This window comes from Humulus lupulus, chromosome 9, assembly GCF_963169125.1.
Source record: "Humulus lupulus chromosome 9, drHumLupu1.1, whole genome shotgun sequence".
Lineage (NCBI taxonomy): Eukaryota > Viridiplantae > Streptophyta > Magnoliopsida > Rosales > Cannabaceae > Humulus > Humulus lupulus.
In genome coordinates, this window is record NC_084801.1 from 16,616,239 (window position 1) to 16,625,065 (window position 8,827).

General features: G+C 32.3%; 1 long non-coding RNA gene across 1 annotated transcript; it reads right to left on the reverse strand.

Moving 5' to 3' along the window:
* Positions 1–5,515: 5,515 nt before the first annotated feature.
* Positions 5,516–6,838, reverse strand: LOC133801671 (uncharacterized). The gene is made up of 3 exons (XR_009876910.1): positions 6,721–6,838; positions 5,942–6,065; positions 5,516–5,693 (listed from the first exon to the last, which is right to left on the reverse strand). It is a non-coding gene; the product is annotated as an uncharacterized LOC133801671 (long non-coding RNA).
* Between the last annotated feature and the right edge of the window lie 1,989 nt (positions 6,839–8,827).

Genomic DNA, 8,827 nt, shown 5'->3' on the forward strand with positions numbered 1-8,827 from the left:
TTGGCACTAACTAGTTACAGGAGAAGTAGTCCCTTCTATTCCAACTACATGGATTACATCATTACAAATGTAATATATAAATACCAAGATCATCAAATATATTGGCTTGATGGGATACACTTATAATGCACATCACAATAAGTTTAGACAAAATCTCAAAGATTCTGCAATAGAACAATGCAAAAATGCATTACAGAACGACAAAATAAAAAAATTAAATTGTTTAAATTAAATTGTATTGTTCAAACTCATTGGTAGAAGAAAGAATATCATAGCAAATACTATTTAACCTTAAATAGATAATTATCAACTGTATTAAGATGAAAGTATTAGAATTCAGCCCAGCTTTATCAAGGTGAGCATTACATAACTATCATTATCAGCTTTCTTTGTTTAATATAAAACTGCATTTTTATTTTTATTTTTTTGCTCATTCTACTCTCATGGCTTGCTAAACTTATATGGTGTATAATTTTGATAAACTTCTTCATCAACAGAAGTTTAATGAAATTATACACCATAGAAGAATTCTACTATCATTACAACTGGTTCCTAAATAATCTGAATTAGAAATTTAGTACTATAGTTCTGAGAGATGGAGATTAAGAGCTAGAGAGACTAAAACCAAAATTCAGGAACAGGTTAAAACTGGGGAATGCAATCTTCAATCTGAGAATCAATCCAATTTAAATTCAGTAGTTATCAAATGTTTTCACTGCCTTAATCATAGCTGCCACTAAAGCAGAAGATCATATTGACATAAGTAAGTTCATACAACAGATATTTATTCTGAAAAATCTCCAACTCTCTCAAAGTTCAAGAATTACTTGGACATTGGAATAGGAAGAATTAAATAAATCTTCCATTAATGGCATGATAAAGTAGCAACTGTGAAGATTGTTTAAAGAGAGTTCAAGAGTTAGTTATGTAAGCTAATTCAGTGAGTGACAAAGAACTAGTGCAATAACAAAGTTTTATCGTGACACACAACTACTTATAACAAGACAGATGATAAGAATATTAGGCCTTCTTTGAGGTTTAATTATTCCATAAAAAATAAAAAGAACTAGTTACTAATTAGGCCTATTATTATTGGCTGAATATATGTCCAATAGGATTATAAGAAATGTACTAGGCATACTAAGTGATTATTATATATATATATTGCCTAGTGTTCTAAGGGAAGAGATAGAAAAAAAAAGTTGATTATAAACAAGAGATGCAAGAGAGTAACTTTAATAAATAGAGAAAATCGTATACAAAGTAATAACAGGATATGCAAACTCCAACAAATAGTTATAAGAATTCAATATTTAGGTTTTCTCTAAGTGGATCAAAATTGAATACAACAGCTAAAAATTTCATCTTTTTTTTTCCAAATAAATTTCATTAAAGTTACAGTTGAGAACTCTAAGTATTGATTTGTAATGACCCACTAATCTAGACTCTTGGACCATTATCAAACTATACATACAAATTCTTACTAAAACATACATTTGCGAAAATACCATAATTTATTATAAATTTGTAGAAACAAAGGTTAATTTCATAAAAATAAGTAGGATATGGGTACCCATTGTCTTTAAAACAAAAATAACTTAAAGTGAAAAGAGTTACATAGAAAATGCGGAAAATACATGTAAAACCATAAAAGATAAAATGAGACTACATCCTCGAATCGAATAACGCTCGGCCCCTTGACTCCATTCACCATCGATACACATCCTCTAAGCGTCACGAATCTTACCGCCTCTAAAGCTATTTTCCTGCACATAAAACAAAAAGGAATAAGCCTAATGCCCAGCAAGGAAAATCTAACACATAGTCATACACATAAATTTCATAATAAACGTAAAGACATATCATAACACTTAATACATACACTTATTATAATGGCCATTATTACTTGGGGTCCCATAGACTAAACAAGCTTATGCCCATGAGATTAGTGGGGTCCTACTAGCTAAGTAAGCATATGCCCATAATCTTTTTGGGGTCTTGTTAGTCAAATAGGGCATAAGCCCAAGCCTACAGACATACACATTCATAACATATTCATAACATATCATATTTCATAACATAACACATAAGCAATACACATATAGATTCTATCCTATTTTCCTAACCAAAGTTACCGGGATATGATGGACTGAGTTGGGACTTTTGGAATACTCCACAACTTATGTGCTTAAGAACTTGGATTCCCTAACCAAAATAAGAATGAGGTTAGGGGACTGAGTAGAAGGCTTTGAGAAAGAAAATAACATGAAACAAATGAAATAGAGTTTCGGGTTTACCTCAAAGACTCGCAAGACCAATCTAACCACAACCGAAATACTAAAGAACCTTACTTCCCAAAGTGTTTGATAAGCTAAAGATGATTAAGCTTATGACTTTCCCACCCAAGTGTTTAACTCTCACACTCTCCTAGCACTTGCAGCTTCTGAACTTAGAGCAAAAGGTGAATAATGGCTGGGTACTAGGTTCTATTTATAGAGTTTGGGAATGAAAGTATCTTGATTTTACTTGAATAAAAATAATGGCTTTTTAGGTGAAAATAATTTGAATAATCGTTCAGCAGAGGCTGAAGACTCGTTCAAAAGATGCTGGACTTATGAAGGAGTTTGAATGGCTGAAAGGAAAAGAATTCAAAAACATTTGAACATATGCTGAAGGAGGCGATATATCGCCCCCTGTAGGCGATATATCGCCTGGGCCAGTATGCCCGAGGCGACCGTGCATCGTTTCGTGTTTTCCGTATCTACGTGCTGCGACATATCGCCCCCTATAGCTGCGATATATCGGCACACGCTGAATATTTAAACACGAAATTACACAATTTTAGCTAAGTTTGAATGGAGTAAACAGCCTTGACTAAGCCCTCAACGTATTCAAAGCTGCTGACTAACCCTATAACATTCAAATTTTACTCCTTATTAAATTTAATCCTCAAAAATACTTAATCCTTAATCACCATTCATAACATGTGCTTAAAATCCTATTGGTTGATATCTAAACCTTATAGTACAATAAATATATTCCTTAATATCAGTCATATTAATCAACCTTAGGTTAAAATTAATATTCTTAAACTATAGGTTAAACTTAGAAAATCTACAAGTACTACTATGAGTATCCAAATAATTCCCGGTCTGAACCAAAAATCCACAGTAACAAAGATAATACTATACATACTATAATACTACTAAACAATTAGCTAAGTAAAGTTCTTGGACTCTACATGATTTAATCCTGCATAAGACTCCCCATTTTTTATATCACAGTCAACATGACTAGAGTGCAAATATTTAATCAAATATACTTTGTACTTTTCACACTTGTGTTTATTTAGACATCACACGAACAAAGACAGCCAGAAATTTATAAAGCATACCAGCAACATGAAAATAATGGGTTCAGCGAGGTTTTCCTGCTTTTCAAGTTTTGACCCATGACCTCTCCGTGAGACCAAGCCATCCACGACCCTCTGCAAGCCCGAGCCCTCCAACCCCGTCCATAGCCTTATCCGTGAACTGCATTTGGAGTCTTGATCAAGGTCCTAAAATATGCAAACATAGAAAAACAGTATATTCATGCCCAATTTTAAATAGAAATGAAAGAATATATATTGTACAATTTTCAATAGAAAGGAAGGTCCAGAAATTTTCAATATATATTGGAAAAGCCTTAGATATGCAAGTCATATTTTCAAGTTCCTCTACCAAAAACTGAAAAATGATGAGAAACAATAGCCCCCAATAGCACAGAAAGATAGGGAGCGCCCTTTATTTTTATAGATCATCTACTGTAACAAACTAGAGTCTCTTTATTTCTCATCAATTTTTTTAACTTAAGCCTCAAAAGTTAAATAAAGCTGTAATATAACAAAGATAAATTTCAAGTATAATTTAAGCCTCAAAAGTTGCAGATAGTGCTAATCATGAGGTATTGATATTAGAGTGTGTAATGCTCAGATGGACAATTCTTTAAAACCAGAAACATTGAAACAAAGTCGTGTCATGCAACTCATATAAAAACAGAATCACTAAAATTGAACATTTATAGCATAAGAAAGAAAATGAATTGATGATATTGTTCGTGAATAGTTCAGTTATATAAGACAAGAAGACCAAATTCAAACCATAGGCCAATATGTGACTGTAAATGGCTAGGGCCATGTTACTGAGTTGTTATCTTTTTGGGTAGTAAAATGTCTTATGATAACAAATGACTTTGTACATGAATATTAATGCTTTCTTTAGTTTCTTCTTCTTTAGACTATAAGTATCTAACTTTAAAATGTTTCTATATCTTGGTTCCCACCATCATTCCAATTACCAAAAGCCTCTGCCTTTGATTTTGGCATACTGTAAAGGAAGATTATCTGAAGTTATATTTATGTACTAGGATGGGTCATCTTTAGTTGCTAACTCTAAATATTTCCTAACAAGCGAAAAGGACATAAAGTGGTATTATAAAATAAAAAACCCATGTCCTAAGATCTAAACAAACCCCAAAAAAATTTGACGCAACTTAGAGACCTTCCAAATATCACATTTCTGTGATTTTCTTAAAAAGTCAGATCACTCTCAAATTTATTTTAAAAATATAAATAATAAAGATAATATTAGACAAATAAATAAATATAAAATTAATTACCACTTTCATAACTGGAAAGATATATGAAGAGCCATAATGATAAAAAAAAAAAAAAGACTTACTCATAATTTCCATGTAAGCATTTGATCAAACAAATTGAGCATAATTTTGATCAAAATCAAATTATGTACAAGTCTATAATTCATTTATAGAATTTGAAGAGAAAAACAAAAGAGAAAAGAATTTACTAAGAAAAAGAACATAATGAGATTATTACCACAAATGTATCATCATGTTCTAAGAAGCAACTCTGAATAGTTTTTAAGATGAAAATGCAAAGGCATGATCAAACTTTAAAAAGCAAGTCTTTACCAACACTAGCTGGTTACAAGGGGTTCTTCATTGAGTCACTAGTATCCCCAAACAATGCCAAAGTGCATAATTAAAGCACCGCAAAAAATCAAAAACCAAAACAGAAACCTACAGAGCAACTTAACTGCAAAAATGGGATGAGGAAACACTGAAAAAAAAAACTATGTGTAGCTTACTGGCCAGGTCAGTCAACTAAAGGCTATTGTATTAACATGTGGCACAATATATGTAGTCTAAGATAAACCCATGATATTCCTCCACGAGAAAATAGTTTATTGACAAAGTTATACATATTCTTATTCATTTCCATTTATAAAAATAATATAACCATATTAATAAGGAAAGCATCTCAGAAGATTAGAACCAAAGTTATATATATAATATAATATCATTTCCACTCAACAATGGCCTAGACAGATACCATGCAAGAATAAGAAACAAGTTTTGCTATTCTATTGATATGAATCATAATTTTTTAAATACCATTTAGCAGAGGTTTATTATAGTATTAGTATAATATATATACATACATATAGATATATGGTATGTCATTAAAAGGGTTTTTTTAATACCTTGGTGATGGTAGGCCACCATTTTGTGAGTGACCTTATGCAAAGTGATGCAGCAAAGGCAAGTATTTTCAGCTGAGTAACATCATAGGCCCCTCCCAGCTTTGGATCAATCAGTTTTTCAATTTCTCCTTGTTTCAATATTGGTTTGGCCTGTTCAATTCATAATTAACAATTATTAAATTCAGTTCAATTACATGTGCTAAAATATTTTGTTACCAAGACTAAAGCAAAGTCTAACACCAATAGAAAACTCCAATATTAGACATTTACCAAAACAATATGGCAAATTAGTAATATAATAAATCAAGTGGAAACTTTTTTATTGTATAATCATAAGGATTATAATAAAGCATAAACAAATATAATTAATTACAAAAATCAAAACTGATTTTTTTTACCCGATATCTCTCTTTCCCCTTCTTTCTTTTCTTTCTTCTTCTACTTCCCTTCCATTGATCTTTTGGTTCTTCTTCCTCACCTTATACCCAGTAACAAAAGCTTTTATCATGCTATTAAAATACCCTGAAAAACTCATGTTGAAGCAACTATATTAAATTAAAGCAACACAAAACCAAAAAAACTCATATTGATGCTTAAAACAAATACCTAGAATCTCATTTTTAACAAACAAAAATCAGTATCACAAATCACTAACTTCAATAATCCAAATTCTCAATTCACAAATTTCAAATTCAAAACCATAGTAAGAAAATCACAAATCCATTACCATTCAAAAATAATCACCTATCTATACTCAAGACCATATCACAATAATTCAAACCCAGATTTACACAAAAATATCAAAGAAAAAATGATTCAATAACCCAAAAATTCAAAACAAACATGAGAGAAATTAGATATCAGCCACATACTACTGGCATCACTAGCTATCAGCTGCAGAAGCATAGCAGCTGATAGCTCCAAGAAAGGATTTGGGATAGTAGTTATAATATATATATATATCAGCATTAGTAGTCATAGACAGTTGTATTTTTACATCTTTTTTTATGCATCTATACTCTAACAACGCTTAATTAATAATACAAGAGGTATTTGATTGATTTAAAGATAGAAAAAAATAAAAAGTTGTTATATTCAAGTGATGGGCACGTTGGAAAACAGAGGATGGGCTATAATGTAGACTAGACAAATGCTTAGTAACACAAACTATTATTACCGAGCTTAGCTTATCAATCCACGCCCACCATCACAATCTGCATAAGTTTTAGAATAACCCATTAACGTTTCTTATTCTTGTGCAACCCCAAAGCCTTAGTGATTGCAACATCATCTACAGCACCAAAAACACCCTATTATCAAAATGAAATAAGAACACGTAATCTACCGCACATATCTTATACTAACATCAATATTAAAAAAAATCAATCTTACCTTGTTGAACTATCGCATATCACTTGTCATTGTCTCAAGTCATGGCAATGGACATTTAGCCAACAAATTTGTTAAACTATCGCATATCACTTTAGACAAATTTGTTAAACTATCGCATATCACTTGAGACACTATTAGCATTGGATTCTTCATTTTTACCTTCAGCCTCCTAAAAGAATGCTAAACATTAGGATAAAAATAAATGTAGGGGAATGGTCCGAAAAGATACAGAAGTCAGAAACATTACATTCTTAGCTCGAGCCTCTGCTTTTCTCAATTTTTGCCTCATTTTCTTTTTCTGAGAAGGAGGCAACTTGGACATCTCATCGTCTTCCTCAGTGGTTGACTTTGGAGGGGAATCATACAACTTTATATAGCATCTGCAGATGAAAACCCACAACCAACATATAAATACAGAGAAAAAATTAACAATGTATTATACCGCAAGAAAATGACAATCCAGCAAAACTTTGATACTATAATATTCCATACCTTTTGCATCAGGGAAACAACCATTTCAAGACTCTCTAGTATTCCATGGTCCAGGAATGCCTACAGTAAAATAGTGCTTTTATTTTACTTATGACAGTTTTTGAAAATATACATAAAAGAAACAAAAAGAAGCTATGAGTACTAGATGAGGTCATCTATTTACGTTCATCATGCAAGAATTATAGATATTGATCCAGAAAGCAAGCTTCTCCTGATGAGTGAGTGTTTGTAACTTGACAAAAGTAATCTTCTCCGAAAATAATTTAGAAATAAAAAATTTACATAGCAGAGTTGTATAAAGACTAAAGAAAAGAGATCAAATACACGATGGAGATCAAAGATTAAAGAACATAAAAAACTAATAATAAAAAAAAATTAACAATGGTGTCCCGAAATTCAACCCATTAGGGCATCGAAACCCCCAAATGAGTCCAAAAAATACTCACATCTCACTCAATCACAGCTCACACACTCCACATTCAACAATCCTAGCTCACTTATAAATATAGATATGTATTATGTAAGAATGTACAGAGACTTGTATAAACACAGTATGATAAAGTACTTATATACCTGCATAGTTTGAAAAAGCCAAAGGCAAAAAGGATGATAAGGTCAACGCAGAGAGTACCTTGAGGAAACAACTCCTTCTATTCTCGCCGACGTCGAAGTAGAAGACCTGAGAGAAAGAAATCTATGTAAATACAATGAAAAAGAAAAGAGAATAGGAATAGGAATACGACGATGGCCCGCGTGGGTTGAAGCTTCGACAGCCTCTGAAGATCCCTAGCCGGCGCATGTAGGGGAAGGTGGCAGTCAAGCTCTACAAAGAGACAGGAGAGAGAGAAAGAGTGAAGGAGAGGTCTGGTGGGAGAAAGAGAGGAGAGAGAACGATGAGGAAAAAGAAGAAAAGAAAGAGAAAGAGAGATTTGAATTATGAGAGAGAAGTAAATAATGACAGAGAAGGAGAGAGGATGATTTTGGACCGTGTGAAAAATTTTGGGGCTGGGGGGAAAATTAGGCGCCAAACTACATTAAGTCCCGCCTATATGCTTATAAACTTATATATATTATAACTCTTTTTTAAAAGTGTTAAAATTTTGTGTTATGGAAATGGGCTTTTGTTGTAGTGTAAGTTTTAGAGCTTTGAAAAATCAAATCTTAATTTTGAGATTTGGTAGGGTTTTGGTCAAGTTTAAGCTTGGGTTTTGTTTGTGTTAAAGTGCTGAATTGATTAAGAACTTTGCTTTTGGGTTATGAATATGTTTGGTTGTGTTTTTGGTGAGATTTGGCTTAAAGAAATGAGGGAAAATATTGGGTTTTCATGTCGAGTCGTGGCCCTGTTCTTGGGGTGTCGCGTCTCTCACGAACGATGGGGGAAGGAGGAGCTGAATTCCATT